A 27,305-nucleotide genomic window follows, 5' to 3' on the forward strand; every position below is an offset into this window, starting at 1 on the left:
TGCAGTGATCAGGGCTGTGGGCATCTGTGACTGAGTCTGAGTCAGTATGCTTGCAAGACAGGAAGTGAACAAGCTTATTTCCCACTGGGAGAGGTTCAGACATGATTAACTTGGGCATGACCAAATAGGTCAATAATATGACAATGAATTTCTATCACTATAATTAAGTGGGGAAATTTGTGTGATTTGTTCTTCTTGTTCTGCACATCCCAATGATGCATTAGCATGGATTCATTTAGTTTCTTTCATTAGATGAAATCATGGAGCTACAGTTTAAGATAGTGAGGGCTCAATTTGAATACTTAAAAGTTATTTCTGCAAAACACCATCAGAGTCTATACTGTATTTTCAGCACCAGCCTTGAGGAAGTGATCTGAAAGCTGTCATAGCATGCATACTAATTGCTTCAAGGGTGATATTCTCATTCAATTTCGGATCTCACTAATATACATCATCAGGAAAGATGAAGACTTATCACACAGAATGAATCGGTAAAAATAAATGCGTCATGTTGGAATACTCAGATTCAATCTTTTACTTACATATAATTTGTCAATTACTAAAATATTTCTACCTTTTCTTCAACAGAAAAAGTTCTTAAATATAATCCCCAACTTCTAGCAGGCCACAACCCACTTCATTTTGTAGTATTCTCCTGGAATTTTTTCTTTCTTTCTTTCTTTCTTTTTTTTTTTGTGTGTATGTATGTATGAGCAATGTGCATACTTGTAAGTATGTATAGGCCAGAGGCCAACTGTAGGTCTGGCTTATTCCTCAGAATGCTTTCCACCTTTGCTTAGAACTTGCTGATGAGGCTAGGGTGGCTTGCTCTGGGCCCAGGAATCCACCTGTCTCCACTCCCCTAGCACTGGGGTACTATGGTTACAATTATACACAAACAAGTCCTTTTTTTCCCCTTTCTGTGGGCTCAGGTCTTCATGATTCTATGGCAAATATTTAATGATTGTTTCCCTATCTCCTACAAAATGAATTCTTAATATTAATTTAAAAGGAGAGGGACTGACTTCTGGCTTTACATAATGGAATGCTGGAATCTAAATATTGGTTTCTATTGCCTTCTAAACCCCATTGCTTTGTTTTCTTTCTTTTTTATTTTTCATCCTGAAAATCTTCAACCAATTTTTCCATCATGAGGCTTATATTTTTTTATAATGCTGCAACTATATATTGGGTAAGTAGGACTTAAAGAAACAGGCAAAAATGAAAGGAAACTCACTGGAAATATCAGAGGTGACATTAAAACCATTAATTAATCTCATTTGGTTGTAGTTATTCAGAAGTCCTATCCAAAATTTAACTGCTCTTTTAGATGGCAGTTGGGATGAACTTTTAAGGGGATTGTGCTGCTTGGTTTTTGTCAGCTTGATTCAAGCTAGAGTCATCTAGGAAGAGAGAACCTCAATCAAGAAAATGCTTCTATCAGATTGACTTGTAGGCAAGTCTGTAGGTGCATCTTCTTGACTAATGACTGATATGTGAGGACCCAATCCACCGTGGTTGGTACCTCCCCTAGGCAGGTGGTCCTGAATTATCTAAGAATGTGGGCTGAGCAAGCAGTGAACAAGCCACTAAAGTGGCACCCTCCATGGCCTCTGCTTCTCTTCCTGCCTCCTCCTGCCTTCATGCTTGAGCTCCTGCCTTGGATTTTCTCAATGATGAACTCTGATCAGGACATGTAACCTGAATAAATCCTTTCCTCCCAAAGTTGGTTTTGCTCCAATTCTTTATTACAACAATAAAAAACAAAGCAGGAATGGAAAGGAGGAAAAATTAGCAACATTTAGTTTTGGTGAACCCATGTGATATTTCAAGGAATAGACTTCTATTCTCCTAGGAAACGCATCTAGGCTGCTTTTTGTGAGGTTGGTGAACCCATGTGATATTTCAAGGAATAGACTTCTATTCTCCTAGGAAACGCATCTAGGCTGCTTTTTGTGAGGTTTAGTTCCATGCTGTCTAGATTTAATTTTCTTTGCTTTTGAAAGACAAAATTAACTTCCCAATGTGAATTTATGGTATTTCTGTTACCTGCACCCAAGCTCCTTTTTCTGAACAGCTGACATGGTCCTTTATGCCATGAGTGCCTCAGGATCTAGCAGCGCTTTTCTGGGTCTGGGAGCTATCAGTGTTCTCATGATATCTGAGGTCTCGTCAAACAATTGTTGAAGAAGATTGGCAGCAAAAATCAAACTTCATTGTTACATGACTTTATTATCTTTGACTTTCTCCTCTTAAGGTGGTGGACCATATGGAAGTCCATGTGTTATCCATCATGACACAGAGGCAGGTACAGTGGACAATCACATGGAACATTTCATTTTTTTAATGCATGTCATTTTATAATAAGATAGCTATGCTGGCACACATAATTCTATAACAAAAGGCTATGGTTCATTTTTACATTACAGTTCAAATTATAATAGCCACTCCTATTTAGACATGCTTATCTACACCAAGGTCACCTTTCATAAAAAGGTGTGATTTATTTTGGGGGAATTTATATTTGTGGCAACAGCATTCTAGAGTAGCAGGGCCAGGATCAATGAAAACATGCTCCTATACGAATAAAAGCAAAATCTGACAAACAGCTCTCACAGAATTCAAGAGTCCGAGCAACATCTCTCAACGATACTAGGAGAATCCATTCAAGGACAGCAGGTGAACATCCACGAGAGCATCAAGCCCTCCTGTCTCTGGCTTCACAGGAACCTCAGAACTTGACAGCCCCCAAACACAAGAATTCTGAGAAACAGTTATTAGTGAACAGTGGATACAGTACAGTGTGTCTGAAGATCTTCAAGGATACCCACTTTCAAAGAACTGTCACACTTGACCTGCCCAGAAACTCCTTAGGGAAATGCAACCTTCTAGCATGACTGACTAATAGGTGAGAAATTACACAACATCCATGTGCTCAGATTCCAAGAGAAGAGCCTTATCAACATCGTTTTTATGTAGGTTGCTTGACAACTTTGTGAAGTATATTAGAATAAAATAAATTGAGACTTAAGACTGAACCTCCCCAATGCTGTGAAGAATATAGAAGCAAGGGAGAGACATACTTTTAACTCCTGTGTGTGGCATCAAAACTACAAAGACTCTGTCAAAATTCATATAAGGCATTTTATGAACCATTGCCTAGAGACTCTTGGCCTTGCTGATAATTCATTCAGGGTTCTCTTGACTGAGTGATCACCCGCTCACTATCTGGCATTCCAAAGTAGTCAGTCTCCACGGTAGCTTTGTTGTCTTCCATGTAAAAGAATAAATAAATCACATAAATCCAAAATAGTGCTTAGCATTCTGTTCTGATAATAAAAAGACTTTAGAAAAATGATCCAAAAGGGTATAAATACAATTAGGGTTTATTTGTCACCTTTTTAGTTCATAAGGATGGCATTACTCAAGAAAACTAAGAATAACTCATTCATTTTAAGTGCAGATGCCACCTGTGTTTACGGTATCTGTGCTCTGACTTTTCACTTGGTCCTCAAAATCCAAAATGACTGAAATGGATGTGAATCTCTTCTATTTCTGTGTATGTGTGTAAATCTTTATTTCTTCATTCTTACACATTTTTGTCCTGTAGTTGTAACAACTACAACCTTATTCTGACTCATAGTGGGATCTATAATGACTATTTTTCTAATTTTGTAGCTAAAACATTCCTAAGTGAATTTATTGAAGGCATTTTAGGTTGTTTTCTTGGCGAATCTGTCTGTCTATGCATATGTGTGTGGTGTGTGTGCAGCTGTATACGTACATTCATATATGTTGGTGTATACATGTATGTATGTATGCAATGTATGCAAATACCCATATGCAGATGTGTATGTGGCTGCTAGAGGGTAATATGTATCTTCCTCATTCAGTCTCTATCTTGCATATAGAGGCAGGGTATCACACTGATCCAGGAGCTCACAGATTTGGCTAGTCTAGGCAGCTAGCTTGCCTTTACGTCCCCAGGGATTATAGGTAACTGCCATGTCTGCTCAGCATTTACGTTGGTGCTAAAGATTCAAACTCTAGTCCTAATGCTTTCACAGAAAATGCTTCACCCACAGTGCCATCTCTCCAGCCATATTTTGGCTATTTTATAAAATAGGACTGTATACTATTTTTAAAAATGATATGTGCTTTGGTGCTGCTCTACCTTAGGATACTGGGAATATCTTTTGAAGAAATGGGATGTTATTTCATGTATGTCCTATGTGGCAGTGGGAGTTAACACTCCACGTTTATGAAGTCCCACTACTAATCAAGAAAAGTGGAAATGATTTTTTATTTTTTGACTATTTCCCACGTAGGACTGATTTTAGGAAGTCACAAACGCCACAGCAATAAAGCCACTGCCACCTGGAGGATCATCACGGGTGCTCTCGTTTAAGTGGCACAACACAGCCACGTATCACTGCTCCAGACACAGAGATCTGAACACAGATAGTACTGTAGACAGAACACACTTAACACGTGTGATTTTTGCTCACAAGTTTTCTGTATTCTGAGCTGGTCCTTAGCGTCTGACATTAATTTGTGTCCTGCATCTTTTTCTGCTCATCATTTCTTTTCTCTCATATATTTTTCATGCTCTGCTACTGGCACTTTTAGCTCCACATCTAAATATTGTAAGAGTGTGCCTCTGTTAAAATAACATAAAAGGCTCCTTTGTTGACTGTTGGTCTATGGTAAAAAGCCTCTTGCTTTGAATTTGTTTTCAACTATAACTTCCGGTGAGTCCCAGCACTGAGAGAGACAAGTAGCCATGGGGCTTCCACTCCTAACCAAGGTTACTGATACCCAGTCATAAAGGGAAGATCAGCTTTCTCCAGTGGAATGTCACTGAGTATGTCAACCACACTCCAGGACAGGCCCCACACCCAGGAGTAGTTGGCCAGAAGAAAAGGAACTCATTGGCATGTTTTGTGGACTTTTTGGTTTGCTTTGCTTTGTTTGGCATTTTTTTTTTTTGTCTTATTGGTTGTTTGCCTGTTTGTTTTGAGTTTTGTTTTCATGAGGTTTTTGTTTGTTTGTTGGTTTTTTTTTGTGGCAGAGAGAAATAGAGACAGAGATAGGTAGGTAGATAGATTGATAGGGAGAGAGAAAGAGAGAAGGAGGCTGGTTAGGGGAGAATGATCAAAATATATTTTATGAGAAACTTTAATTAAAGAAGATATCCTCCTTGAAAAAAATTAAAGTTGCTTATGAAGGAAAGAAATTATCTTTTGGACATTGAAAACAAGATAACAAGAAACTAAAAAAGCATACAAAAGTACGCAAGGACTTGCCCAGACATACAGGTCTCACATATAGAAACACACAACACAGCATGCCTGAGGTTATCCCTGCCTGAGGACTGTGCCAAAAAACATACTTTTGTTTAGAAAATGGTTGTGAGAATGTGTCAAAGAAAGTGACAGTGGTCACCAATTATAGGTAGCTGTAGATATTAGGCAAAACTGAAGTAATAAAGGTGGAAGAATGCTGTGAAAACACCACATGGGTTGAAGAGTTAACATAACTACTTTTAACTCTGAGGCAGGAGCTCATGCATCCGAGACTGCCTCAAACTTGGCGTGTAGATGTTCCTACCTCTACCTCCCCCGTGCTGGGATCGCAAATGTACGCAATCACACTAGTTGATGAGATGCTGGGGACAGGGCTGAGGGCTTCATGCATGTCAGGTAAACACTTGACCAAGAGCATTACCTCTGCAGCTCTATAACCCAAATTTTAAAATGGCAATTCTAGTACCGATTGTGTGGTTCCTAAAACTCGAGAACGACATTTGATGAACACGCAGAATGAAGATTGTAGTGTTAATGCTACAAATGGGTGTGTCGATATCAATCTGTTACCATGACAAAAATGTTGCAGGTAATTACATTATAAGGAACATCTTTAGTTCGGTTCATTGTTTCAGAGGTTTAGTCCATGGTTGGTTGGTCTCAATGTGTTTATGCTCCAGAGAAGAGGCAGCAGCTCATGTTAGAACATGTAGCAGAGGAAGCTCCCGATGTTGTGGTACAGTCACGTAGCAAATGAAGATAGGAAGCTAGCATCCCACAATCTCCTTTGAGGGCATATTCCCACTAAAGTCTACTAAGATCTCCCACCAGGCTCTGTCTCTTAAACCTTCCACTTCCCTTTAACATTGCCATTGACTAAGGACCAAGCCTTCAAAATGGTAGAGAAGCCCTTGGGGATAATTATCCAAATGACAGCATCAATCTTGTCTTAAAACATGGTATACAATGAATACCACTGAAGATTTTATATAAAGTAATATCTAGTAACAAATGAGTGTCTTATTTTCCACTACACTATTTTCTCTGAAAATTATTAACATCTAAATGCTTGGTCTGATATTATTGAGACACTAAAATTCTAGCAGGAATCTTCCCAGGATACTAGATTGAACCTGGCAAACCAGTGTTCTGCCATAATGATGGAGAGCATCAGGCCTGTGAGAGAGCCTCGTTTGGGATTTTGGCTTTGTCACACAGTGGCTGTGTGATGTTGCTCTACCATTGCAGAGTGATAAACACTAAGCTAATCAATTCGTGTAAAGAGGTTAGAGCAGTATGTGGCAAATGTCAACTCCTATTTCAACATTTACAAAATTAAATAGCATAACTGAGTGTTTGGGTTTGAATGCTAACTAGCTATTTATATCTTAAAGCCAAAATAATTTATAGTCTGAGTATAATTCAAAAGGCATTCTGTTTTTCAATATGCAATCCTCATTCTACATGGAGAAATGTTTTCAACACTGAATCACTGACCAGATACACAAACAAATGCACATAAATACACAAAAAACATACACACATCATATGTACCCCCCTCAGTTAATCTACCTGAGGAGTAAAATTGGAAAAGAAACTGTTATATATCACCAACAGTCAGATACTTCAGCAATCATGTAATTGTGAAGATTTTTTTTTCATAAAAGCAAATCCCATGATTTATTGACACTTATCTCACACAACAGTCTTTCCCAGTTACTTCAGTAAGATCAGCACAACCATTGAAACCATGTGACATCAGACAGCTCACTAACCATGTGATGTCAGATAGCTCACTGTAAGGCAAAATTGAGTCACATTCCAGTGTTTGGGATGATAGATGAGGGGTTCGGAATTTGACTCAGAATTGTCTAAGCAAACTGCTTTTAGGAATATAACAGTTCTTAAGAAATTATTTATATTACTTATACATGTAACCAAAGGAAATACACTTCTCAACTACTTGAAGTCCATATTTACCTAAATTTTGCTTAAAAATGGTGAAAATAACACCATATTACACAGACTCACAATGGAAGATTAATATATTTCTGTAAGTTGTACTTTCATAATTCTAGATAACTGGAGAGATTGATAATAATCTACTATGCTCTAATTACAGTAAAGCATTAAAATGTTAAGACCCATGACATAGATTTTATCTCTGTAGCCATTCTGAGTCTTCAGTATTAAACATAACTCAGGGTATACAGTAGGTGCTCACTAACAATCTGCTATATGAGCATTTAGAGTTATTGAATACCTACTTTATCGATCCTGTGGTGAAACCTGTTATTCTTCTAAGACAGGAATACTGGACTCTAAATCTCATGAAAATCTATGCCAAAACCTGCATAAATTTCATCTCAATTACTAAGCTCTTCATTTGTATGATTGCTCAGGAATCATCAAAAAGTAATTCTGTTATATGTTGTTATATATAGCTAAAATATCTAAGTTGTCTCATGTCTTCTGACAAAAAAAAAATCATGGATGACTAGCAAACATATCATAAGTATATAGCATGGAAGTTTCCAGAACTCCACAGAGAAGCCTACAGATTTGTAGTGGGTAGCCATTCCAGCTTTGATCTGGAAGTTCCAACCCCTACTGAGACTTCGGCAACTGTCACGCCTACAAGGCGGGGCCAAGGGAGGCGCCTGGAGATCTGGATGGGCCAGCGCTCTCTCTGGTCCGGGACCCTGGACCATGGAGGTGGACTGAGCAGAGCTCCAGAGAACACCTCTGGACTGCGATACACCTTCCCCAGACCCCGTGACCTACCTATCCCTTAATTTGTAAGTTATGCCATTAAATAAATCTCCTTTTAACTACGTGGAGTGGCCTTAATAATTTCACCAATACAGATTAGTAGAAAATATTAGTTTAGGGACACGACATAAATGTGTCTATGTAGGGGAAGCTGAATTAGGAGGAAGTAGCAGCGAGTTTTACCTTATTTTTAAAGAAGTGAGCGATTTTAAAAAGTATCTAAATATTTCATGCTTGTATCTCAGTCTAAAAATCTTCAGCTTTTTTCTCTGAGACACACTGGTAATGTTTCCAAAGACATACAGCCAATAAGCCTCACAGCTATGGCAAACACATAAGTGTGATCCCACAACCCCATTGAAGGCTGATTTTAAATTCTGTGTCTTTGTATCCAGAACTCTGGTACATCCAGAGTAGCGTCCAGTTCTCAACCTGTGGGTCCTCACCCACTTGGCAAGCCTCTCTCTCTAAAAATATTTATTTTGTGTTTCATAAATGTAGCAACATTACAGTTTCATGAAGTAGCTACAAAAATGATTTTATGGTTGGGGGTCACTGCAACATGAGGAATTAAAGGGTCACAGCATTAGGCAGGTTGAGAACCACTGCTCTTCAGGAAGACAATTTTACACATCTCACTCTTTGAGTCTATGTAACAGAATGACAAATAGACACTTATTAAAAATGAAAAAAATTCTAAAACAAAGCAAGTTATGAGCAAAAAGGGAGATGGTCATTTCAGAATCTGATAGTGGAGAATAACATTTAAAATAGTTTAGAAGAAACTAGGCATGGGCTGCACATCTGTAACTCCACTTCTGAGGAGCTGAGGCAGATAGATCATTGTTAAAGGCCCGTCTAGATTACATCGTGAGTACCAGGGCGTTCTGGGTTATCCAGGAAGACCCTGTCTCAAAAACAAAACAACAAAACTGAAATTGTTTTTATAGTGACATCAAAAAGAGAAGTCCACAACTCAGTTCTAAATGAAGCTGCCTGCTTGCTGCTGAGTGGGGCTACTTCAGTACTCAGAGAATGTGGAGTTTTAGTACTTAGGTAAAATCATAGGGACAGAAATTCAGAAATGCCTGGCATAACTCAGAGTCTGGTTTTCTCTCAGAGCAAATACCTTTTCGCTTTAATTCTGCCTCCACACTTGTGTGTATGGCTAAAGCACTACGCCAGTGACGAAGCTGTGGTGTTTTGTTGCATATGGATAGGATTTTGGCAATGTCAAGTGACACATCTAATTACTTTGTAAGTGTTATATAATGACAGGCAGAACTGTCTCCTGCCTTTATGTTATTTTAAATCAACTGTAAAAGCAAAGATGTCGCAGCTTCCACTTTAGCTGCTTCAGCTAAATAATCAGAGCAGAATTGGGAGGAAAAAACACAGACAGCACAATAAGACAAAAGTGAAGCCAAACCTCAGGGTTGCCGTCTCCCAGGGCAGATGACAATTGATGTGGGTTCCCTAAGTGTGTTCCCTCCCTCTACAACTTCTGTGCCTATAGATTTCACTGATACGTTACCAACAGAAAGCCTAAGTACTGAGGTTCATTTCTGTGATATGTCTACATCTCAGTAAGTATGTGTGTGTGTGTTTGTGGTGTATGTGCGCGCGCGTGCGCGCGCGCGTGCACGCGCATGTATGCACATTAAGTATGAGACTATATGCTCTTCCCAACTCAAGCCTCCAATTTGTATATTTTTGAAGGTGTAAAATATTCTTTATAGATAAAAGTTTGTCTATTTAATCCATCTGCCAGCAAATTCTTTTTTTTTTATTTTCATTCTGGACAAATATTGCTTAGGGCCTTCAAGTGTTTGTTCATCTGTGAAATGAAAAGAGGTACTTCCAAACTAAAACGCCCTAATCTTCATGTCCCCTTGTAAACTCAAAAATCTTTCTACAAGTTTTACACCAAGCAGCAAATAGCACAAGCTTCAAATGAACTCTTGGCTTCCTTAGGGCTGGAACTGAACTCAGGACCTTGTATAGGTTGGATGAGCACTGCATTACTCAGCATCCGCAGCCCTCAGCGCTATGCATGGCTGTCTACTGAAGGCCTGATGATAAAATGGGTCATTTTCTTCTTTGGTTTTTCACTTATTTGAGGATGCTCTAACTCAGGTGGTTTGTCTTGAAGAAAAACACTTGTTTTAAATACTCTTTACAAACTTGTGGTTTTTGTTTTTTTTTTGTTTTTTTTTTAATAGAAAGGTCATGTTTGCACTCCCAAATGTAAAAGAACAACTCCAAAGATGGAAGTTTCTAAGAATGGTGGATCACACAGCATCAGCTGAATTTTGTCCATTAAGAAGAAATAATGGGAAGCAAATTAAATGTAGGTCATTGGCATAGTCTTTGACCATACCACTAGCTTCCTTACAAAAGGGGAAATGTGGATGTGGAAACAGGCATGCATAGAGAAGATGATGATGTAAACAGACCCTGGGAGAAGACAGTCAGGTACAAGCCCATGATGCTTTCAGCTACTAGATGACAGGAGTGAGGTTGTGGTGGATCTGTGCCAGCTCAAGTCAGAGAAAACATGGTTTTCTGATACACTGATTTTAAATCTCAAGTCTCCAAAGTTGGAAGAGAGTAAATTTCTCATTTTTTAAGTTATCCAGTCTCAGATATTTTGCTATAGCAACCCACAAACAAACATAATGTTCTGTAAATATTTAACTCAGTTCTTCAACAATGAATGTGATAACCACACTCTTTCATTGTACACTAGCTCAGAAGCTTCTAGAAATTGTTCTCACACAAGACTTCCTCCCTAAACTTCACTTAGAAATCAGCCATTATCTTCCATTACTCTACTCCACAGAAAGACAATCAGACAAATTATATCATCATAATGTGATCTTTGAATTTAAATTTAAAACCCAAGTAACATTGGAATGACAATGGGACTTAACCAGCTGGTGAAGATGGATATTTGAGAAACCATATCTTACTACAAAGTAAAGGGTCATTTGGGGATCCCTAAAAGGTAAAGGACAAAGTGAGGGAAAACATACCACAGGACAGGTGAGCACTTCAAAGGGAGATCACCAGCTTCTTTCATGAACTTACTGCAAGACTTTTTACAAAAAAAAGACTTTTTACACAGTGCTTTAAAAACTTATGTCAGGTGATAAGAAATGCTGAGAAAATAGAAGTTATAAAGATAAAGTAGCTGGAGAGGTGGCTCAGTTGTTAGGAGTGCTGGCTGCTCTTCCAGAGGACCCAAGTTCCGTTTCCTAGCACACACACCAGGCCACTCACACCAGCCTGCAGTTCCAGCGACAGGAATCCAGCGCCCTCCTTTGGCCTCTGTGGGCACTGCACATAAGTGCACACACCCACGGCAGACACACTCACATACATAAATAATATAATACATCTGTTTTTTAAAAAAGATACAAATCATCGACAATATTCTATAATGTACAGAAAATTCACATTTCGTATAAAATACACAAATATACATAACACACATGCATTAGATTTAATATGGTTTATAAAATGTATATAATTATATACTCACACATACTTATCTATATTTAAAAAAATCTTATTTCATTATCCTAATGAAAAGGTAATTTCATGCCATCTGTTACCTTAGAACATTTACTATAAAACATTTTATGGCTTTCTCCCATACACTTTAGTATGTATACTCTATTGCTCTTGTCCTTGTTCAATTCAGCTCATGTGTAGGCTGTCACGTTGCGGATACTTTACGGGTGTAGCTTCTGACATTAGTAAAGACACATTCCCTACCTAAAAGAACCATAGAAAACCAAGGAAAGCAAGAGTGGGGGAAATAGTCTTCCCAAGAAAAAGGCACACCAATGGGTTATCCAATACCAAATGGTCAGCCCTGAAAACATGCATACAGGTAACACTACACTGAGCAGGTTATATTTAGGAATATATGTGTGTATACATACATGTATGCAATAACAATTAGTGAAAAAAAGAGGCCATGAATTTGGAAGAGAGTGAAGAGGGATAAACAAGATGGTTTGGAGCGGGGAAGAGAAGGGGGAAATGTTGTAATTACATCATCTCAAAAAAAAAACATTTAAACATTTTCATGTTTGGATTTATATGTTTTAACTATTCCACAACTGGCTTGGTCTTTAAACTCTCTGAGTTCTCAGAACATTTTTCAAGCAGAGCTTGGTAGATGCTGTTCGGAGAGAAATTAACTCACTATGTGCTGTTTAACCTGGAGTGCTCAGCACACCTGAGAAGGGGCGGTGACAGAAGAATCCGGAAGTCAGTCCTGATTTTCTTCACGGAGTTATTCTCCTGGAGCACTGAAACTGCTATAAGAGTAAAACTCACATCAAATAAGGTTTTTGCTGAATTCGAAGTTCATGCAAAATAGCGTTCAGTGGAGTTAAACCTTTCTAGGGGTCTGGAAGGATGGATGGCTGAGTGGTTAAGGGCACCGGCTGCTCTTGCAGAGAGACACCTGGGTTTGGTTCTCAGCGCCTACACGGCAGCTCACAGCTGTTCATAACTCCAGTCCCAGGGAATCTCATGTCCTCTTTTGGCTTTTGTGGGCACTGACACATATGTAAAAAATACATAAAGAGAAGTTAAAGAGAAACTGTCTTTAAAACAATGAATACCTGAGCCAAAAAAGGAAAACCATAAAACATGGAAAATCAAATAACCTCTTTGAGAAGACAGCTATGTTATTCACTGTAGTTTTTCAGACAAATAAAACTATGTTTATTTTTCTTATACTTTTAAACTATTTTCAAAAAAGTATCTAATTTGGGGGACCAGAAAGCCATATGATTCTGGCATTAACTGTGCAATAGATAGTTCAAGTTTGGAATCATTTGCCATGAGGTATTCTCTGGTTCTATGGATGGTCTTGATGGCACATGGGAGATACTGCTGTTTCCATATCACAGGTAATGAAATTATTAAACCAAGGTATTAAGAGGACACTTGAACCAACTTGTGGTATAAATGATGTGGAAAAGCAACCCAGGACTTTCAATGTTCAATGCTTCTTGAACAGAGTTGGAGGCTAAAACAAAGAAGCTTAATAGTAAGTGGGCAATGCAGGTACATTAGAGGCCTGAATAAGAAATAAATCAGGATGGTTTCTGCTGGACAGTCTGTTTTGACATCTACTCAGCAGCCTTGTGGACTGGGAGCTGGGGTGTGTTCTGAACTAGCACAGCCATTGTTGGGGAGTAATGAGCCATTAGAAGTGCCCACTGATGTATGAAGTCACCAGAATGGCCATCAGAAAGGACCTAGGATTTGCTCTCTTTATGCAGACCTAGGTTGTAGCTCACATGTGAAGGAATAAAATTTCCAGATACTCATTCTATCCAATTGTTCAGCTTGGCTTTTCCCAGTTACTAACACATTGACTCTTCACGAGTATTGTGAGATGCTATGTCAACAGCAGTTGAAATGTAGATAAACATTGCATAAAAGCATCCCGGAAAAATATCTCGAGAAATAAATGACGAAATAAAATGGAAGAATGCAAAAAGCCATGAAGACAAAGACCCTGACAAGGGTCAGAAACCCTTCTGACTTAATAAGAGCCGAGCGATAAGTACTTCAAAGGCTCCTTCTCCCAGAGACGGGGGGGGGGGGGGGGGGAAATAAAACCACTTGTGAAAGAAATCATCTCACTTTTCCATAAATTCAAGTGGACCTGAATTTATGTGACGCTCACCCTTCAAATAAATGTTTTCTGGTGACATGAAGATGCAGAAAATGCCTCAGCAGCAATAACTGAGATGGACGCTGCGTTGTAATAATTTGGATACACTCGGCTAATGCAGTTATTTGCAATGAGGTTGGCTCGGTGCCCAAAGCAGTGAGCAAACAAACACAGCTCGCCAATTGTTTCATGCCTTCCACGACAGGCAGGAAGATCTTGTCCTGCGGTCCAGATGGGCAGCGGTCAGTGCTGTGGGCCCTGCTCATCAGAACCGCACCAGATACATCTATTTTTTCAACAGCCTTTATTAAATTTACCAATGTGTTTTATATAAAAATGCTGGTGAGGCACGGGTGTTTTTAATCAAATTAGTATGCAACATAAGGCAGCTGTGTATTCAAATGGGTTTTTTAGCAATTTGGTTGTTTTCCTTATAATAACAGGAAAGAACATTTTGATTTTGAAGGTGACAGAGGCAATATTACCAGAATTAAACAATCTGAATTAGCTTTTTCATGAAATGTAATATGTTTTATGCTTTTAGATGGGATGCTCTAGTGCCTTCAGATGAGCCTTCTGCTGTCACAGTCAATGGCCAGGAACAGAATAAGCTCTGGAGGTAGGATTATCCTCAAATTTAATTTTTTTTTCAGAAGAAGCTAATGGCAAATGTTTCTAGCAAACTTCAGGTTCGTCTATGTTATAACTAGAGAACCAAGACAGGATATTAAAAGAACAGATGAGTATAAAATTAGTAAACAAAGTTTGACATTTTTGCTTATTCTATGAAATTAATGCTGAAAATGAATATAATCCCCCAAATCATAAACAGTGTGCTTGTCAGGCAAAACCTGCAAAATTTTGTTTGTCAGTTTAAGTAGATCCCCAGCACAGGAGAGGGTAACAAAGTAACAAGGTGCCAAATGTAACCTTAAGTTATATGATATTCTTTTCCTAGAGTCAGACAGCCAGAGCTGATTAAGCATGCAGAGGGGTTTGTACATTTCTTCAGTTTGTATGGATGGGCGTTTGCACAAGCAGCATTTAGAGTCCAGCCATACCCCCACTCAGCAGCAACTCTCTCTCATATTGGTCATGGGGAAATCAAAACCCAGAAGTAGAGCAAATGTATCATAAAACGTTTGAAGGGAATTTCAGAATTGTTGAAATAAACAGCTCCTACAAAAGCCCTTTTCACTGGGCAGACAGCCTGTGCAGCTGGGGAGTGACAGCAGTACTCCGCTGGCCTCTCGGGAGGCGGTTCTGGTGCTGTTTTAGGAAGGAGGGCCTTACAGATTCTTAGAGACTAGACTTGGCTGTCATTCACATGTAGAAAGAGATATTGGTGACCAACAGAAAAAGCTCATATTCACAATGGTGGTTAAATGTCTCTTCATCTTCATGATGAGGCAAACTGAATGTCCCTTCTGAGAAGATGTTTCGGTGTTCCCACCCCAAACCTGGATAGATAGTGAGTGATGCCAAGAATTGCAACAGAGATTAGCAGCCATGACATCTAGCTTCAAAGGGAATGCCATTGCCTAATGGATAATGGACACATGTGCCGGGATCACATAGACACTCTACACATATTAGCAGGAGCAATATAACTGACTGAAGCAGGCTGCTAGTGTTCTGCATGAAAGACTTGGGAAGCCATCTGGTGTCTGGACATCAGCCTGAAAAAGCACAGCTTTGATCCATAAGAGAATCCACTTACATAGTAAGCACCATGATACTTTTGCCCACAGACATGGTCCATCATCCCAAACCAGCCCGTGGTAGCTAGATCACCTAGACAACGTGTGAGAAGTGTCAGCATTTCAATGAGGAGGCACACTTAGGACAATGGTTCAAATCTTTGAAGGGTCCATGTTTGGTCTAAGAGGCAGACTATAGAAGGCCAACATAGAGACACTGTGAGATCATTACTGAAGTCTTTATGATAAACAAATTAAGAACATGTTCTAAGAAAGGAAAAATAACTCCCAAATGAGCATTTCTGTGGGGCAAGACCAGTGCTTAACAGAAAAAGTTAAATTCAGTCAGTGTTTACTGATGACACATAGATGCCAGCAGAGACAGAATGTGAGTTGTGGGGTTTTCTACCTGCAGAGATGAAGAAGTTAGGAGAAAAATAAAACAACTAAAAGACTAACAACATAAATATACTAGGTAATCCTTAATGCAGTAAAATGCTCAATGTTTCAAAACACATTCTGTATCTAAAATAATAATTTAAAATGTAATTTAATTTTAAAATTTACTTGGATAACTTTTTTTAAAATTTAAGACTGTACCTACTTAAAACCACTGTGCGGGTACATAAAATGGTAAAGATGTGGAATCTTTTTTTTTTTTTTTTTTTTTTTTTTTGGTTTTTCGAGACAGGGTTTCTCTGTGTAGCTTTGCGCCTTTTCTGGGACTCACTTGGTAGCCCAGGCTGGCCTTGAACTCACAGAGATCCGCCTGGCTCTGCCTCCCAAGTGCTGGGATTAAAGGCGTGCGCCACCACCGCCCGGCTAGAATCTTTTAAATATGACCCTAAAATAGGATTTTAATTTAAAGTGTGATTTCAACATACAGTTTATATTCTAAAACTTAACATATCATGCCCATGCCAGAACGTCTCCTGTAGAAAAGATTCATTCAAACCCAGATACCTAATGTTTTTTCTTGTCCATTATATATAGTTAACACAGATTTTCTATTTTAGAAAAATACACCCTTTTCTACTTTTATTCCTCACTTCAGCCTTTGTCTCTGGGATGACTCACTTTAATATACATCTAGTTTGCACTTAACACTTCAAATCAGGCAAGAATGGAACAGGGGTGTAGTTCAAAAGATAGAGTGATTGCCTAGCACCACAAAGCCTTGGTTTCCAGCCCTTGAACTGAAAACAAAACAAAACAGAAAAACAAAAACGAAACAAACAAACAAAACAAAAACAAAAAACCCAGAATGGTCACATTGCCTATAACCCCAGCACTTTGGAGTTGGAAGCAGGAGGAACAGAAATTTGAGATAATCCTTAGTTACATAGGAGATTGACTACAGCCTGAGGTACATGAGACCTTCTGTCTTCATTTGGGTTTTTATTGCTGTGAGGAGACACCATGACCACGGCAACTCTTATAAGGAAAACATTTAATTGGAATGGCTCACTTACAGTTCAGAGGTTCAGACCATTTTTTTTTTAATCATGGTCGGGAGCATGGTAGCTTGCAGGCAGATATGGTGCTGGAGCCCAGAGTCCTACACCTTACAGGTAACAGGAAGTTGAGTGGATCACTGGGTGGTATCCTGAATGTAGGAAACCTCAAAGTCCTCCCCCACAGTTACACATTTCCTCCAACAAGACCACATCTCCTAATAGTGCCACTCCCTTCGGGAGCCATTTTCTTTCAAACCACTGTACCTTCTCTCATTAAAAAGAGAGGGAAAGATGGAGGGAGGAAGTGAGGAAGCCTGAGATGGACGGGGAGAGAGGGATAGAGGTAGAGAGACTGAGAATAATCACTGTGTATTTTTATGTGAAGGAAATCTGGTCTTACTGTACCCATTTCCACTGCTGGTTTTGGTGATTATTTTCTACCACCTCACATACAAACCTCTGCCTGCAAGAGTCTATCCATTTAATGAAAGGAGAAGGACATTACCCGCTCATCATTCTGAATTGTTCTTACTATCAATTCATGAGTACCTTCTCTGAGAGAACTCAGTGGATGGTTTTATAGAAGTAGAGCGAAGTGTTAACTTTCCTGGGCACACATTCTTTTGATGCTTACTATGTATATTTGAAATGTCAATTTTATTACCCTCTGGATTCTAACCTCATCCCCACAGATGGAAGGGTGATGAGAGGGGCCAGTCCCCAACTATCAAAAAAACTCTTTGGATACTCGTGCTAGAAATGGGGTCTAGCTAAAGATAAATCATTCTCTCCAATATAACAAGCTTTCTAATCAGTTTTTCTGAGATGATTGTCACACGTGGATTACATCTGTGACTTGGGCTTGGGCAATGATCTAAACAGCCAGGCAACTAACATGGGTAAGAACTGTGATGTCAGTGCAATTGGGGCATGAAACTGTCTCCGTTCAAAATGAGTTTCACAAGCCACCCTCTGAAAGATGGGAGAAACCAGGGAGGTGACAGGGCTGGGGGGATTTAGGACTGATTCAGAGATACGTAGTGCGAATGAAAAGATGAAGGAATGGAAAGAAAACTGGCATTGGCTCATAGTGCTTAGAAGCTGGACGTTGTAATGTCGTTGCAATTTTAAAAAGAAAGGAAAGTTAGGCATGAAGGTATAAATTCAGTGATCAAGGCGAACTCATCGTTGATGAAAGTTAAACTCAGAATAATTAATAAAAACTGTTAACCATGTATTATGGATCTATTTTTCAAATGTATAGGCTGCTAAATGCAGTATAGTTCAAGTTTGACCAAAGAGAAATGAGAGATGTTCATGCCACAAACTACATGATCTTTTATGCTAGGATTACAGGGTATTCACCGATTCCTTTTATCCTTGCTTTTCTGTACCAAATTTTCTACTTCTTTTGATATTTCACTTAACTTTATTTTAGGTGTATGTATCTGTTTGTGTGCCTTGTGTGTGTAACACATGTTGCTGGTGCCTGTGATGGCCAGAAGAAGGCATCAGACTCCCTGGACCTGAAGTTACAGGGGGTTGTGAACTCCTATGTGGGTGCTAGAAACCGAAATCAGGTCCTCTGCAAGAGCAACCACTGCTCTTAAATGCTGAGCCACCTCTCCAGCCCTGTTTCCAATTTTCTATTGAAAAATGCATATGCACACTATATACAGAAGGAAAAAAAAACTTTTTAAAGTCACCAATTAAGAAACCAGACTAAAATACATTTATTATTTATTCGGTAACATGGTAAAAAATCATTGAATATTGAAAGCACTGACCTAGGGGAATGTGAGATTTACTAACTTTGAAAATAGCAGCTGAACAGAGCCAGGCTTTATTTCAATAAACACTCAACGGCATGGGCCTTACAGGCAGTTATTTTATTTATTTGACTTTTGAGATTGAACCTCATAAAGGGAAGCTTTTTATTCCTGCTTCAAAGGCTTGTTATAAATACTGATTGCAACACTGTTTATGAAGCATTTAGAAGAATAATGCTGCATAAAGCACTGTTGTGTTAAATCTGGAAAGAGTCCTGTGTATCACCCAGCCCAGGGTTTCCTAAAACTGTGAGTTACGATTTATTTAGAGTAATGATCTTAATTTAGAGGGACTTAAGTAGCATTTAAAATAAAATTATAAAGAAGACAAGAAAATAGGAAGTTGGATGTTGGACATGGACATCTAAAATTGTGAGCTCAAACACCATATGGCAAAGAATGATTGGTTTGCTTAGTAGTTGTTAGGGACATGAAAGCCAGGACCACAATGAATGGAAGCTCACTTCCACTAGGAAAGCTAACAGAAAAACTAAAGACAATAACAAGTATTGAAAAGGGTGTGGGGAATTGACACCTGATACATTTCTGATAAGATTAAAATAAGACAGTCACTTTGGAGAAAAGTAAGACAACAAAGTTAAGACTCAACCCAGGAATTGTCCACACCACAGAAAATAAAACGTTATTCTATGTAAAATCCGACTGACAGCTGCATTATTCAGAAGAATCAAAAGGTAAGGGCAGTCCAAATGTCCGTCAGTTCATGAACAGATCAATGAATTGTGATCTATCTATACTATGGAACACTTTCTGGCTGTGAAAAATGAATGAAGTGTCAAAATGAGACAACATGGATGAACACTGAATACACTGTGTTAAGTTGAAGCTGATTGGCAACACAAGATAACCACAGTTCCAAATCCATAATGGCCATGGTCAATAGATGAGGGATTTGCAGGCCGGCGGTCACCAAAATTGTCAATGAAAGTCTTCATTGTTTTTTTTAAAGTTAAAATGCTAGAGGCCATAAATATTAAACCACAGAAGAATATGAGAAAGGGAAACACATGCTGGATTACAAAGGAAAAAAATAGCGATGGCTCTTGTTTCACAGAAATACTTAAGTATTCTCAAGGCAGAGTTCCCCAGAGCATTTCCTAAATCTTTTAGAGTTGAAACAAAGGTATTAGTAAGGGCAGGATGTCAGGGAAATTATGGAAAGTGGAATGGTTTTCTTGTAAATTCTTACATATTTGGGTTTTCTTCTAGCTTAATAATTTGGCAACCGATTTAGGTATACTTGAGATACATAGAGCATAGTTTCATGTTTTAGCTCCCCTTTCTCCTTTTTCAATGAACACAATAATAATTTATAATCCACACAACTGTGAAAATAAAAATCTGATCATGCATAAGTAACACTTAGAGGATCTGTCAACAGTTCATAAAATATAATGTTCATAATTCCAATATGAGAACTCAAAAGCGAAATATAACAAATGCCATCATTGTTGCTCAGATGCACGTCTTCACCTTCTAGTGTCACCTGCCCTCTGCTCTGAGGTTGACAGCTGTGTACACTGTAGCCCAGCTCACCACTTTCTCAAACTTGGTGCATCCAAATAGAAACCTGGGTTCTAATCAAAACCCACTGACAAACTGAAGTATGTGTCTAAGAGATGTCCTCTCTGATATAAAAATGCATTCAAGCTAAACACATATGTATGTATCTGGGAAGTAGAGCAATGCTTCAAATGTAGAAAATGTCATGAAAAATGTTCTACAATCTCTTCTCCACATCATGAATCCTCCTGGGTGACCTCCAAGTAACTCCTCCCGGTGGCTACCCATCATTTCCACTATGCCAGTAAAACCCACCACCTTCACCTACAGCACTTGAACACTTTCTAAGTAGACTATCTTTAAGTTCAAATCCTGAAGGTCTCTCTGTCTATTGCTTCATGAGTGACCTTTCCTAGAACATGCCATTGTCATGTGTTAGCTTTAGCATGTAAGACCTTCCTCAACTCACTTCATTTAGCTCCCGGTCTTTGATCTTTCCCTATGGTCTAGCTCTCTAGCACACTACCTGTACCTTCTCCTCAAAGTCTATGGAGCTTCCAACTTATTCAATGTTCTGTCATATTTCTGACTAAAATGACAAATATTTTTCCTCTAGAGGGTGTATTTCTTTTCTCAGTACAGATGAGGCTGAGAATGTAGCTCAGTAGTAGAATACTTACCCAGCATGTGCAAGGCCCTAAGTTTGATCCCTAACAGTACAAAAAAAAGATGATGATGATGATGATGATGATGATGATGAGGAGGAGGAGGAGGAGGAGGAGGAACAGAAGATAGAAGAATCAGTATGAAACCTACTTCTCTCAGAAGTCTGTGATGAGTTATAAGGAACCTTGAGTTTGTTTCTCTCTCTCTTTCTGTCTCTCTCTATCTCTGTCTCTGTCTCTGTCTCTCCTTCTCCTCCTCCTCCTCCTCCTCCTCCTCCTCCTCCTCCTCCTCCTCCTCCTTCTCCTTTTTGTTTTTTTCGAGACAGGGTTTCTCTGTGTATACCTGGCTGGAACCCATTCTGTAGAGCAGTCTAGCCTTGAACTCACAGAGATCTGTCTGCCACTGCCTCCCTGAGTGCTGGGATTAAAGGCCTGAGCTACCTTCATCCAGCTAACCCTGAGTCTCTTTGATGTTTAAAACATTACTGGTAGGCATAAGGTGAGACAGCTAATGGGCCTATAGTTGATAGCTGATATTTTATGGAGACTCACATTATTATCTTAACTTAGCCATTCTTGAGTTTCCATCTATTTCTCAAGTCAAAGTACCCGTCTTAAAGTTCTTGAAAAGTGTTGGGGGAACACTCCATTACTAGTGGTTTTGTATAATGCCTAAGATGCAAACATTTTATTGTCTAAACTTTCACTGCCTGTAAGGGTTGCACTTTTCTCTTTCATGCATGAGTGTTGAGTAAATGAATAAATGATTTTGGGTACTCAAGTTACTTCACAAAAGTTTGTCATTTCTTGATTGGTAAATGCTTCTTTTCTAAGTTCTGGCTTCTGAACCAACATATTCTTGCAAAGGTTTTGAATCTGGTGCAGTTGAAATGTGTTCCTACTATGAATGGACAGGAAAGTAGAAAATAACACAATGTTGTTGGGTGAGGGCTGTCTTCAACTGTCTCATAGTATGGAGTTTGACAACATGAAGTCTCTGATGAAAAAACATACTTATGTACAGATAGCAGAAACTTTACAAAGATGGAATAGTTCTCTGAACATGTGTTTACTCTATTTACATGTACACTGGGAAAATGCAGACAAATCAGTAGCTGCACTTCCAAAACCAAAGCAAACAACAAGGAAAACAAGAAAGCCTCAAACCTTTGGCTGGCAAAACCTCTAATCAAGTGATGTAAAAATGGCCTCTTGTTTCGTTTTCTTTTTTTCAGAGATGAGGACCAAACTCAGGGCCTTGTGCTTGCTAGGCAAGCACTCTACCACTGAGCTAAATCCCCAACCCAAGGCCTGTTGTTTCATACACCCATCTTGCCACACATTTCTGATGCTTTTGTTGGAAAACAACTTCAGACATTGTTAACTTCTAGACAATTCATATGCCACAAAATGTAGAAAACTGACACATTCAGCTAACATGTTTTCTAGTCCACTAAGATATTAAAAGATTTCAACAGTTGTGATCAGATATTATGATTTTAATATAAAGTGTCCCCCACAAGCTTGTTTGTTGGATAGCTCATCCCTCACTGGTGGCACCATGTCAGGGTATGATGAAAAGCTTAGGAGATGGGCCTGGCTGGAAGAAGAGAGTCATTGAACTATGCCTCCTGTGATGGACATACCTAGTAAACAGTCATGCCCTTTCCTCCTCCTCCTCTCCCTGTATCCTCACTCCTTCTCTGCTCTCTCTCTTTCCTTTCCTCTTTCCTGTCTCCTTCTATCTAGGCTTTCATAACAGGAGCCATCTTCTTATCCACTTGGCGGTATGAAACTTGTGAAAATGTGAGCTAAATGAATCTCTTCCCCATTTCTAGTGATGTCAGGTGTTCTGTCACGAGAGTGAGAAAGGTAACAATAACACTCAGCCAGCTTCAGTTTTAAAGGCATAGTTACACATTTTTAAAGCTTACTCTTCTGTAATTTAGTTCTATGGATCATTTCTAGTATTTTCCATGCTTTCTTTCTTTCTTTTTTTTTTTTTTTTTTGCTCCAAACAAGATAAATTCCTGGACCATAGCTTTTATTGTTAAACTATGGACATTAATAGGTAAATGGACAAGTTTAATAGTCATTCAGTTATTTTGTAGAGCTAGTTCTTCTGAATTACAACATTCCCTTCTAGATGGAAAAGGGAGGTTCCCAAGACTCAGGAAACTCAGCAAGTTTTGAGTTACAAAAACCCTCCTCAAGGTTGTAAAACCATCAGTTAATTGCAGGAGAGGAAACCATCTTCAGTGGAGCTGTCTACAAGTTGCTGTAGGCAGCTCTAGGGATGCTACTTTCATGATGCTGGGTGGGTTTTCGGAGATGCAGCTGCCTTTGAGTCACACAGCACATGGCAAGTCATCCATGGTATTCACTGCACTACCAGAGTAAGCAATGGTGGGATTGTTTCTTTCGTCTAATGTCATAACTATATTTGGGGTGAGCAGTTGTTTATTTGTGTCTCCCTCGGAAAAGTCACACACCAAATTTACTATGTTAAGATATAATAATCTTCTCCCCCATTTCAATGCAAATATTGTTCTAGTTATCTTTGGTTGGTGTGATAAAACACCACAATGAGAAGCAACTTGGGAAGGAAAAGTATCATTTTGGAGTACAATTTGTAACCCATCATAAAGGGAAGTTGGGACAGGAACTCAAGGCAGGGACATGGAAGTAGAAACCTACAGGCAGGAACTGAAGCAGAGACCATGGAGAAATGCTGTCTTGGCTTTGATGATTTGCTCTCTATGGCTTGTTTAGCCTGCGTTCTTATCTACCTCAGGATCACCTAGCAGGGATGGCACTGGCCGCAGTGGTGAGGGTCCGTCCTCATAAATCATCAGTCAAGAAAATGCACCACAGACTTGACTACAGGCCAAGCAGATGGAGGCATTTTCTCAGTTGAGGTTCTTTCTTAGTGAATTGAGGTTAATTTTTGTTTTGTTCGCTTATTTTGTTTTTTGTTCTTGGAGAAAGAGAAAGAGCATGGAGGTGGGTCATTAGGGAGGTGGGGAGGATCTGAGAGGAGATAGGAGAGAAACATGATCAAAATGTACTGTATGAATAAAAGTTTTAAATAAAAATAGAATAAAAGTGAGAGAATCTGAAAAAAACCTCTTTCTTACATTTTATTAAATGGTTTGAATATGGCTTGTGACACCACATACTCACATGTTTAACCATTCAATTTACCTCTATAAAGGAAATATTTAGAAAAAGAAGCCACAGGTTTGAAAGGGAATGAGGAAGAAATGGGGAGGAGGAGAGAGGAGAGAAAGGAGGAAATTATGTAATTATAGTTAATTAAATAAAGAATAATAAATTAAAAAATAAACTCTTTAAAGGCAAGTATTACAGACCAAACCTCAGTTTGAACTACACTGGAGATGGGACAGAAGACGTCAGAGGACCACGCAGAGCTCATTAGCATCTTTGCAAGGTGGTTTTATTTATCAGTTTTTCGTTTTATTGAAAATAGATTCTTCTCATAAAATATATCCCAACCACAGTTTCCTCGCCCTCCATTTCTCTTAGCTCCCCCACATAGTCAAAATAGTCATAGTCAAAAGCAATTTTCAAAATGGTCACAGTCAAAAACAATTTACAAATTCAACTCAATCCCCATCAAATTTCTAACACAGTTTGTTTTTTATAGACCTTGAAAGGACAATTGTTGTGGGATATTTGTGCACTATGTGAAGATGTTTTGCAGTGATTAGTATAATAAAAAAACTGAATGGCCAATAGCTAGGCAAGAGGTACAGGCAGGACTTCCAGGCAAAGTGATAGCTCTGGGAAGAAGAGAGGCAAGGAGATGGAGTGAGACTCTGAAGAGGTCAGACACAGGGTCCAAAGCAGAGGTAACTGAGCCATGTGGTAGAATGTAGATGAATAGAAGCAGGCTAATTTGAGTTATAAGAGCCAGCTGGGGACGAGCCTAAGCTAAAGGTTAAACTTATATAATAAGTTTCCAGGTTGTTATGTGTGGGCTAGTGGTCCCAACAAAAAAGTACTACTACAGACAATTCTCAACTTCATATGGGAGAAAAAAAATCTCAGAATAGCTAAAGCAAACCTGAACAATAAAAGAACTGCTGGAGTTATCACCACCCCTGATTTTATTACTATCCCCATACTACAGAGCTATAGAAATAAAATGCATGATATTGGCATAAAAACAAATATGTTGATAAATGGAACTGAACTGAAGACCCAGACATAAATCCACACACTTATGAACACCTTATTTTTAATAAATAAGATAGATAGTTTTATTTAAAGTATTAATAAATATATAGATAAGATGGTTATGTACTCAAAGAAGTAATCAAATAACAAATACAGTGTGGATGATCCATGGACGGTGGGGAATTGACACCATTGATCTGAGTCTTTCTAGAACTTTAACAACTGCAATGGCAAACTGCTATAGGGTATTTTACCAGGGTGTTTTACAGGGGTTCTGGGGAAACCACTGACTCAAATCAGATATTCGTGTTCATTTCATCCAGTTCTCTCCTGCACAGGGAGAAGCAACATGATCAAAAGGTTTTGTGAGCACTATAGGGACATTGTCAACATAAGGATAATTGGTCTGTGCTTTGACTGGTGCACAGTAATCTTGAAGTCTCTGCATTGATGGCATTCATTCTAAGGTAAAGGACTATTTGTAACAAATGAGCAGCCCCTAACCCCAAAGCTCAGGGAACACTGTGGAAGAGGGCATAGAACCATTGTTGAGAGCCAGAGGATCAGGGCACCTGATGAGAGATAGCATCTTATAGACATGACAGGGTCTCTGTACCCATGAAATATCAACAAGATTGCCTAAATAAGACCTGCATAATGACAACACCAGTTGACATGCCATTATGGACAGGGCTACCCCCAGTTGAATAGCAATAGGTAATCAATGGCTGCTGAGAGAGAGAATTAGTTTTCTTTGGAAACAAGATTCCTTGGTAGATTATCCAGACCCAAGTGGTCAGCCCTAAATACACACACATAGAAGCAACCCTAAAAGGCTCACTAGGTTGTGTGTGTGTGTGTGTGTGGGGGGGTACATTGGAGGAGCTGGTGTGGAAGGTGGACTGTAAATGCTGTAAGGATAGTATTCATGTTTCTCTAGTGAATCCACATTTCCATCTTCTCTCTCTACTTAACATAGTGTCTGCTGTTGCAGGAAATGATGAAGATTGAGACTAAACCTGATGGAGCATGCATATGAACTGGGTCATGGTACTTACAAGAAACAAAGGAAGAGGTGGGATCTGGAATTCTAATGGAAGGCTAGAGACAAGATTGCTTAAACTCAGAAATCTATAGGGCATCAAAGGCAAAGGGACAGGACTGAACATTTAAAGTAATTTCATTAATAAAGACAAGTGCAGTAGAAAATAGGCACAAATGAACAGAGACATATTTCAAGGATAGAACAGAAGTTATTATCAAGACAGAAGCATACATACAAGTCCAGCTTCAAGTAAATTAAGGAAGGGACAGCAAAATAAACAGCTATACTGAAAGGTGGGAGAGGAAAACTAATATGTGCTCCACCAATATTTGTTTAATTATAGTTAATTATAGTGAATTATTGAATGGGGAGGTTTACACAGTGAGCCACACACGGACTGGAGTCCAGTGGTTTCTGCACGAATCAGCGGTGAACACTGATGGGAATGAACTGGCCCAGGTATAGAGAGCAAGGAGGAGAATGAGTTAACCCTGGAGACAGCAGACAAGCTAAACAGCAGTCCATGTACCATGAGAACAGAAGGATCAGAAGCCTGCACAAAGGAAATCTTTGCTCTACACTAAGGGTTTTCTGTCTTGTCAGCATGAAAATAATTTTGGAAGGGTGAAACAGGGACTTAAGTATTTCTAAAGGTTGCCTGAACTATACTGGCATGACAACACCAGCAGCTGATGTGCCTATGTGGACAGGGCAAATCCACAAGATGCCATCCCTAGATGAAGAGCTACATACAGTTGGTCAATGGCTACCACGTGAGGGAGGATCAGTTTCTCCCAGAGATGAGCACTCACATAGGTTGTCCAATCCCAATGGTCAACTGTGAGCATGTGTACATATGAACAACTCCAGTGTACTCAGTAGGTTGTACACACACACACATGCAATAGGAATCAAAGGAAAAGAAATCATGAGTTTGGGAGAGAGAAGAGGGACTTGGGGAATTGGAGGGGGTAGTTGGGGCAGAAACACTGAATGTGCAGTAGTCCTACAAAGTTCTCAAGAACATCTGAAAAAAAAGGGAGCAGAGGAATTTGACCTGCTTACTTGGTTATTAACAAACACACCAAGAGTAATCGGCAAAT

The 27,305-nt window shown here is 39.1% G+C and overlaps 1 protein-coding gene and 1 long non-coding RNA gene across 2 annotated transcripts in view; one reads left to right on the top strand and one right to left on the bottom strand.

The window, feature by feature from the left end:
• The window catches only part of Ccdc178 (coiled-coil domain containing 178), a 343,274-nt gene that overhangs the window by 63,086 nt on the left and 252,883 nt on the right, over window positions 1–27,305 (bottom strand). The window lies entirely within an intron of this gene.
• Window positions 9,043–26,363, top strand: LOC131895574 (uncharacterized). The gene is made up of 4 exons (XR_009375222.1): window positions 9,043–9,134; window positions 14,327–14,401; window positions 25,496–25,624; window positions 26,152–26,363. It is a non-coding gene; the product is annotated as an uncharacterized LOC131895574 (long non-coding RNA).

The sequence above is a fragment of the Peromyscus eremicus genome, chromosome 19 (assembly GCF_949786415.1).
Source record: "Peromyscus eremicus chromosome 19, PerEre_H2_v1, whole genome shotgun sequence".
NCBI classification, from domain to species: domain Eukaryota; kingdom Metazoa; phylum Chordata; class Mammalia; order Rodentia; family Cricetidae; genus Peromyscus; species Peromyscus eremicus.